The sequence below is a fragment of the Equus caballus genome, chromosome 10 (genome assembly GCF_041296265.1).
Source record: "Equus caballus isolate H_3958 breed thoroughbred chromosome 10, TB-T2T, whole genome shotgun sequence".
NCBI classification, from domain to species: Eukaryota; Metazoa; Chordata; class Mammalia; order Perissodactyla; family Equidae; genus Equus; species Equus caballus.
In genome coordinates this window covers 6,088,097-6,095,463 of record NC_091693.1, presented here as the reverse complement: position 1 = coordinate 6,095,463, position 7,367 = coordinate 6,088,097, and the positions used below count along the sequence as shown (strand labels likewise).

The window sequence follows — 7,367 nt, the reverse complement described above, 5'->3', positions numbered from 1 at the left end:
TTCCATACTGTTTTCCATAGTGGCTGCACCAGTTTGCATCGCCAGCAGCAGTGGATGAGGGTTCCCTTTTCTCCACGTCCTCTCCAACATTTGTTATTTTTTTGTCTTGGTGATTATAGACATTCTAACAGGTGTGAGGTGATATCTTAGTGTAGTTTTGATTTGCATTTCCCTGATGATTAGTGATGTTGAACATCTTTTCATGTGCCTATTGGCCATCCGGATATCTTCTTTGGAAAAATGTCTGTTCATATCCTCTGCCTATTTTGATAATTTTTTTAAAATGTAAATGGATTTGAATTTTATTTACATGTTTTTCCGCATTTGTTAAGATGATCATATGATTATGTCTTATCATCCATTAATATGGTGAATGACATTTATATGTTTCATAATAATAAACCATTTATGAAATGAATTCAAGGTATTACAATTATATGCATAGCTGAATTAAAAAAATTTTTTTTAAGGATTGGCAGCTGAGCTAACATCTGTTGCCAATCTTCCTTTTTTTTCTTCTCCTCCCCAAAGCCCCCCAGTACATAGTTGTATATTCTAGTTGTAGGTCTTTCTGGCTCTGCTACGTGGGATGCTGCCTCAGGATGGCTTGATGAGCGGCTCTAGGTCTGTGCCCAGGATCCCAACTGGTGAAACCCATGGTCACTGAAGCAAAGTGCGCACATTTAACCACTTGGCCACAGGGTCAACCCCCTGCATTGCTGAATTTAATTAGCTTTTTTTTTTTTTTGCTGAGGGAGATTGTCCCTGAGCTAACATCTGTGCCAATTTTCCTCTATTTTGTACATAGGCTGCCACCACAGCATGGCTGATGAGTGGTGTAGGTTTGCACCCAGGATCCAAGTCTGCAAACCTGGGATGCCGAAACAGAGTGCATGGAACTTGACCACTATGCCACAGGGCTGGCCCCTAATTAGCATTTTTTAAGGACAATATTATTCTAACTCTGGAAAATGAGTTGGTAGTTGCTGATCTCTGGAAGATTTTGAGTATATTTGGGTTTATCATTTCATGGAATACTTCACAGAACTCTCCTCCCATAAATCTATCAAGATTTAGGATTTTCTTTTGGAAATTATTTTAAAATAAGAAATATTTTTGATGTTTGTTGAGTTGTTCAGTGAAAACATCCCTGGGAGTTTGACATTTGAGTATTGACATGAATGAGGTGAGAAAACAGGCTATGTGGACATTGGGGATAAAATCATTCCAGGGGGTGGGGCTATCAGTGCAGGGTCTCTAAGATGGAGTTTTGTGTATTTGAGAAGTCAATGGTAACAATAAAGGAGGAGGTCAGAGAGGTCAGCTTGGGGCAGCTCCCACAAGGCCATTATAAAGATGTAGACACACTAAGCATTCTGAATATCACAAGACGTCACACCCCCCTGCCGTTGATCTGTGACGGTACATATATCATATAAAAGTTCCCATATGGGCCTGAGGCCGTATCTGAGCTTCCTAGTCTGTCCAACGGATCTGTTCATCTGTTTTTGTGTCTGTATCATACATATGGGGAGAGCTCCCCTATGGCATCCCAGTGACCTTGCACGTCCCCATACAGGCCGTGTAGGCGAGGCTGTCCTGCAGTCTGACCTTGGTCTTTGTGGAACGTCCTGTGATCGTCCCAGGAACATGGCAAGCTAGACAATCTCATGAAGAACTTTCATAGGACATTTCTCACTTGCCTTTTTTTTTCACAGGAGGCTGCCATGAGGAAGGTTCTCCCCTCTCTCCCTGATTCTAGTGAGGCATGGGACTTTTGACCTTGCTCCCCCCACCCCCCGCATTTAGGGCACAGCTTCAGACTATTAAGACACTCAGCCGCAAACTGGAATTGGCTCTCACCACCACCCAACCCCATTACTGTAGCCTTCTAGTGTGCTTTACTATCTAGTAAAGAAGATGACCTCTTCTTGCACTTCTCTTTCTAAGTCTGTGAGTACAACTACTATAAAATGTAGCTGTGTGTAACACTGGAAAGATATCTTTTGTAAGACTAAATCTATCTATTAAATAAGATAAAATGATGATGTTCAAAGCGAGGTAGATATTAGTAATACAATACAAGAAAAAGAAGTATAAATGTAGAAATATTTGGACTAAGAGACAATCTTATAAAAATACAATGGATGGAATAATAAGGTTAATAGAGCTGAAATAAGAAATGGTAAGCTGAAATATCAGATAGAGGAACTCTAAATGCAGTTGGAAAGGGACAAAGCCATTGAAAATATTAAAGAAAAGCTAAAATGCCAATAAGTATCGATGATAGAAACAGACGTATCATATCCAGATAATAGAACTTAAAGAAGGTGAGGAAATATAGAAAGGAAAAGTTTAAAAAAGAGAAGCACACATCTAGATACATTGTGATAAAATAAAGAGCATGCAGAGCAAGGAGACTTCTACACAGATGCCCTGAGAGAAGCAGAGCGAGAATCGGTGGGAGCGGAGTTGCAGTCCACTCAATCATTGCAGTGGATGCAAGTCTAGAAAGAAGTAGAAAGTTTAAAGTATTGAAGAAAAAAATTTTTTACATGAAGAATATTGAAAGGAAGAGAGAAAAAGAAATATTTGTGATCACATTAGACCCTAGAATTTATTTTTTAAAACTGAGATCTACCATGATGGCCCTCTTATAGAAACTATTTAAATAATAAGAAAAATAAACCTGCAGGATGCTGAGAGGATAATCAATATTCTGATAAGTTTTATTATTGTCTAAAATAACAAAGATAAAATAAACTTACACACACACACACACACACACACACTATTCAACAGTAAATTCTGTTTGGGGATGGAAATATTTCCTGGATGATGTTTATGTGAACTTTCCTTCTACTTCACAGAGTAGGAAGAGGAGTTCCCTCAGCACTGCCTGCCTCCTCAGTGGCTTCCAGGCAATTAAGCTTCGCCCCAATTTCTCCAGGCGGGTGCAGCTCAGAATAAGGTCCCCAGAGTGCATTGGCTTCTGCCGTGTTGGTAGCACTGGGAGACTGTGACACATGGTGAGCATGTTAAAATGCTTGTTTTAAGTTTCCTAAAACTCATAAGGAAATTCACAGGACAAATAATCACAAAGACATCGTTAACAAGGACAAAAATGATTGGGTGGCTTTTTCTACCGGAAATTAGGAGATAATATAAAGCTGTAGAATTAAGGATCATTTGATCTTGGGTATTTGCAGTGTTAGACTAACAGATCAGTAGCAAGAATGTAGAGCTCAGAGGAGAACCACACACATTGGGACACCTATTTATGACAGTGAAGCAACTTCTGCTGTGAAGAAATATGTTCTTATGTGCATCAGAATACGTGACAAAAGCTTTCATAGCAGCATCGCTGTTGTAAATACGGGGAAGCTAATAGTCATTAGCATCACAATGGACAGATACAATGCACCATGGTGCACTCAGCAGCAACGCAAATGGATGGTACAAATCAACAAGAAACAACATGGGTGAATTTTATAAACATTTATATTCTGAAAGGAGTGTGGAAATTAAAGAAAGAAACCTCAGCTAAATTGGACTCAGGAAGGCCTGTAGGGGGAGCTCTCGTGCCCCATCACACATCATCAATTACACCAAACAGGAGTACGTGGATGCTTGCGACTTGATAGAAAGTATAACTACTTTACTACTGAAGGAAGATTTCTCTCCCCACCCGGCAACAGCCCAGCCAATGAGGCACACTGCAGCTCAGCCAATGAGAAGCCATTGCCACCCCCAACTGCTACCCTCCCCCCATGGATTTTCATTCAGAACAGCCCCTCTCTACTCCTCCTTTTTCTCCATAAAAGCAGCTCCCCTTCTTTGTTTGCTGAATTTGCCTATGGTTTGCCATAGCATGCACATCCCAAGTTGCAATTCTTTTGGCTATTCCCAAATAAACTCATTGCCAGGTAAAATAACAGGCACGTTTGCTTTTTAAGTTGACAGAAGTTAGAGCAATGTCTTACAAACAGAGCACATCACCAATAATAAAAGAACCAAAATATTTTTTAGATTTTTACACAGTAGGAGAATCTATCCAAAAAAACTAGGACATGCTGACTAAAAATTCGGATGTTGGGTTCGTCTTGGGAGGGACATACTGTGACAGGCACGGAGCATTCAGCACTCTGTGGACACTGCCAGACTTACTTGCATTGACCTCAATGTGGTAGTTACTACACAGGCATTGACTTTAGAAAGATTTGTTAACCTCTATCTAAAGGTAAAGCAATTTCCTATACTAATGATATAGTTCTCATCATCTTGTTGTGCAAATGAATCTGAAGGTGTACATTCTCAAGAAATGGAATCAATCTCAGGGACTATTGAGTTACAATACAAAGCAGTTGTATAAAATGCTTGGCTCTTTCATGGAAATTAAAAGATTAAATTTAAACCCTTGAAGACAATATGAGCAGCCTCAATTGAATAGCAAAAATAGATCGTTGGAAACAAATGAGTTAGAAATAATCTATGAGGGTATAAATGGAAAATTGAGTGAGAAATAGTTAAACTCTTTTGAAATTCTGCTTTTATTTAAAATTTAATGAAAGTGGATCATTGAAATTGAAAATATATTCTGTCTGAGCATCTTAAACTGAAATATTTTAACTGTAATTACATTTTAAATGGAAGAATATTAACATGAAATATTTAATTAACTACATATTAAATGCTTTGTAATTAGTAGAGCTGATGATTCACACATGTGACTGAACCCCTTCCTTGGCCTCCCTGCATGTTGGACAAAGTTTGAGTTACTGTCTAATGTATTGCATTATTCCAGAAACACTGGATTTGGGGGTGAGGGTCACTGAGGTTACATGTGCGTTCCTAAAACGGATCTTTCCATATGATTTTCCCATTGAATGATACAGTTTGACAAGTATGCACTTAGGTAATATATTAAACCTATTAATATGTATCCATGTGATGGCTAATTTTATGTGCCAACTTTGCTGGGCCATGGTTATTCAGTTGAATATTATTCTGGATGTTTCTGTGTTTCTGGATAAGCATGTGAGCTTGGTTTTTGGATGAGAATAACATTTAAATTGGTGAACTTTGAATAAAGCTGATTACCCTCCATACTGTGGGTGGGCCTCACCCAGTCAGTTGAAGACCTTAATAGAACAAGGACTGAGCTCCTCCAAACAAGAAGGAATTCAGCCAGCAGATGGCCTTCAAACTTGGACTGCAACATCAGCCCTTCTGAGGGTCTCCAGCCAGCCAGCCCACTCTGCAGATTTTGGATTTGTCAGTCTCCATAATCTCATGAGCCAATTCCTCAAAATAAATCTCTCTGGCTATATACACATATCCTATTGGTTCTGTTTCCCTGAAGAACCCTGATTACTCCACTCCATTTTAGTAAATATGGTGGGGTATAGTATAAATTATAGTATAATATATGGTGAGGTATAGGTGATACCACTTACATCCACAAATATGGAAGTTTCTCCACCTTATGCTCAAAAAGGACCTTGAACTTCTCCATTGAAGAATATAACATAATTTTATTAAGTAATATTTGTATAATTGCATAAATAATCTAATATTTTGGGTTCATTATTTGCTTTACGAGGGTAGAGATTTTCTCTTAGTCACTGGGCATCATAAATTCTGACAAGTATAAGTAGCATGTAATAAGCATCTACATATAAATAAGATAACATTAATAATAGATTTACCTGCACAGATCAGAGATCGATAGCTGTTATACCAGATTAAGAAATTTTGTTTTTTTGACCAAACAGGAAACACAGAATTTAGAGACACGCTTGTCGTTGCTGATGAGCACAAAGGGGCTGAATGTTGGGAAACATGAAACCATGAGCACAGAGCTGTCCACCAGCCACTGGTTTGGAATCATAATTAGTGAAACACAGAGAGCCAAAATGGAAGACAGTGAGTAAAAGAAGACATAGCTGCTGACCAGGATTAGGATGGTGTGCATGGCTCTGGCCTCATGGGAGGGTCTGTGGGAAAGTCCATTGCTGTGAATGTGCTGGACTCTCTGCTTGTGCCTGTGCAGGACAAAGGCCATGGAGCCACTAGCCCACACCATGAGACCTAAATATAAAGTCAATGAAAAAAGGATGTAATGAGGCTGTAGATTTCTCAACCATAATACCAGAACAATAGCCGTAATCTTTTATTTTTTTCAAACTGGTATTTTTGTTGTTCGATGGGCCAGTCACTCTCATGGGGATAAAGATATTTACCAAGAGATTTAGTTTCCAGGAAAGGAAACAGCAGAAGCCAATGCATTCTGAGGATCTAATTCTGAGCTCCATCCACCTGGAGAAATTGGGGTGAAGCTTAATTGCCTGGAAGCCACTCAGGAGGGCAGGTAGTGCTGAGGGAAACTCCTCTTCCAACTCTGTGTCAGTAGAAGACAAGTTTACATCCAACATCATCCAGGAAATACCTCCATCCCGACGCTGCCATTGTTTGAGGTATCCCTTTGGAGGAAAGCACCAAGGAGCTGACCAAGACCAGTTGGTTGAGAATCTGGTCAATGGGTCTGCAATTGTGTCCTGAGAGCAAACTGATGTTATAAAGAAAAAGGAGAATGGAGTTTCCCAGGATTCCAATTTACATCTGAGTGAGGAAGATTATCCCCATTTCCAAGTTGGGCAAACCCATCACATCAATATCCAGGGGTTTGGATTTTAATTGCATTCCCTGGAATCTGGAGGAACATAAAATTATACGTATTATCATCTTCATGCTTCGCTTAGTGCTTAACAGAGCCCACATTTACCATTTAAACTGGACATAAGAACATGTCATTAAGCATGCAAAATTTTGTATGTTACCTTTTTCTAAAGAAACATTGTCAGCATTTCTAAAGGTAAAAAATCTGGAAACCATACAAATGTTTATTAATAAGAAATTTGTTGAATAAACAAAGGCTCATCCACACAAGGTACTACCCACTAGTTATAAAAGGAGAAGAAGTAAATTGGTACATCCGTTATGGAAAACAACATGGAGGTTCCTCAAAAAACTGAAAATATGGGCCAACCCCATGGCACAGTGGTTAAGTTTGGTGTGTTCTGCTTGGGTGGCCTGGGTTCATGGGTTTGGATCCCAGGTGTGGACCTACACTACTCATCAGCCATGCTGTGGAGGCAACCCACATATAAAGTGGAGGAAGACTGGCATAGATATTAGCTCAGGACTAATCCTCCTCAGCAAAAAAAAAAAAAAAAAAGAAAAAAAAAGAAAAAAAGTGAAAATAGAACTACCATATGAACCAGCAACCCCTATTCTGGGTATATATCCAAAGGAAATGATATCAATATCTCAAAGAGATATCTGCGCTCTCATGTTCATTACAACAT

At 39.1% G+C, this 7,367-nt stretch overlaps 2 pseudogenes; one reads left to right on the top strand and one right to left on the bottom strand.

Moving 5' to 3' along the window:
- EQUCABV1R-PS905 (vomeronasal 1 receptor equCabV1R-ps905 pseudogene) lies at positions 2,808-3,059 on the top strand (annotated as a pseudogene).
- LOC106781797 (vomeronasal type-1 receptor 1-like) lies at positions 5,570-6,861 on the bottom strand (annotated as a pseudogene).
- Between the last annotated feature and the right edge of the window lie 506 nt (positions 6,862-7,367).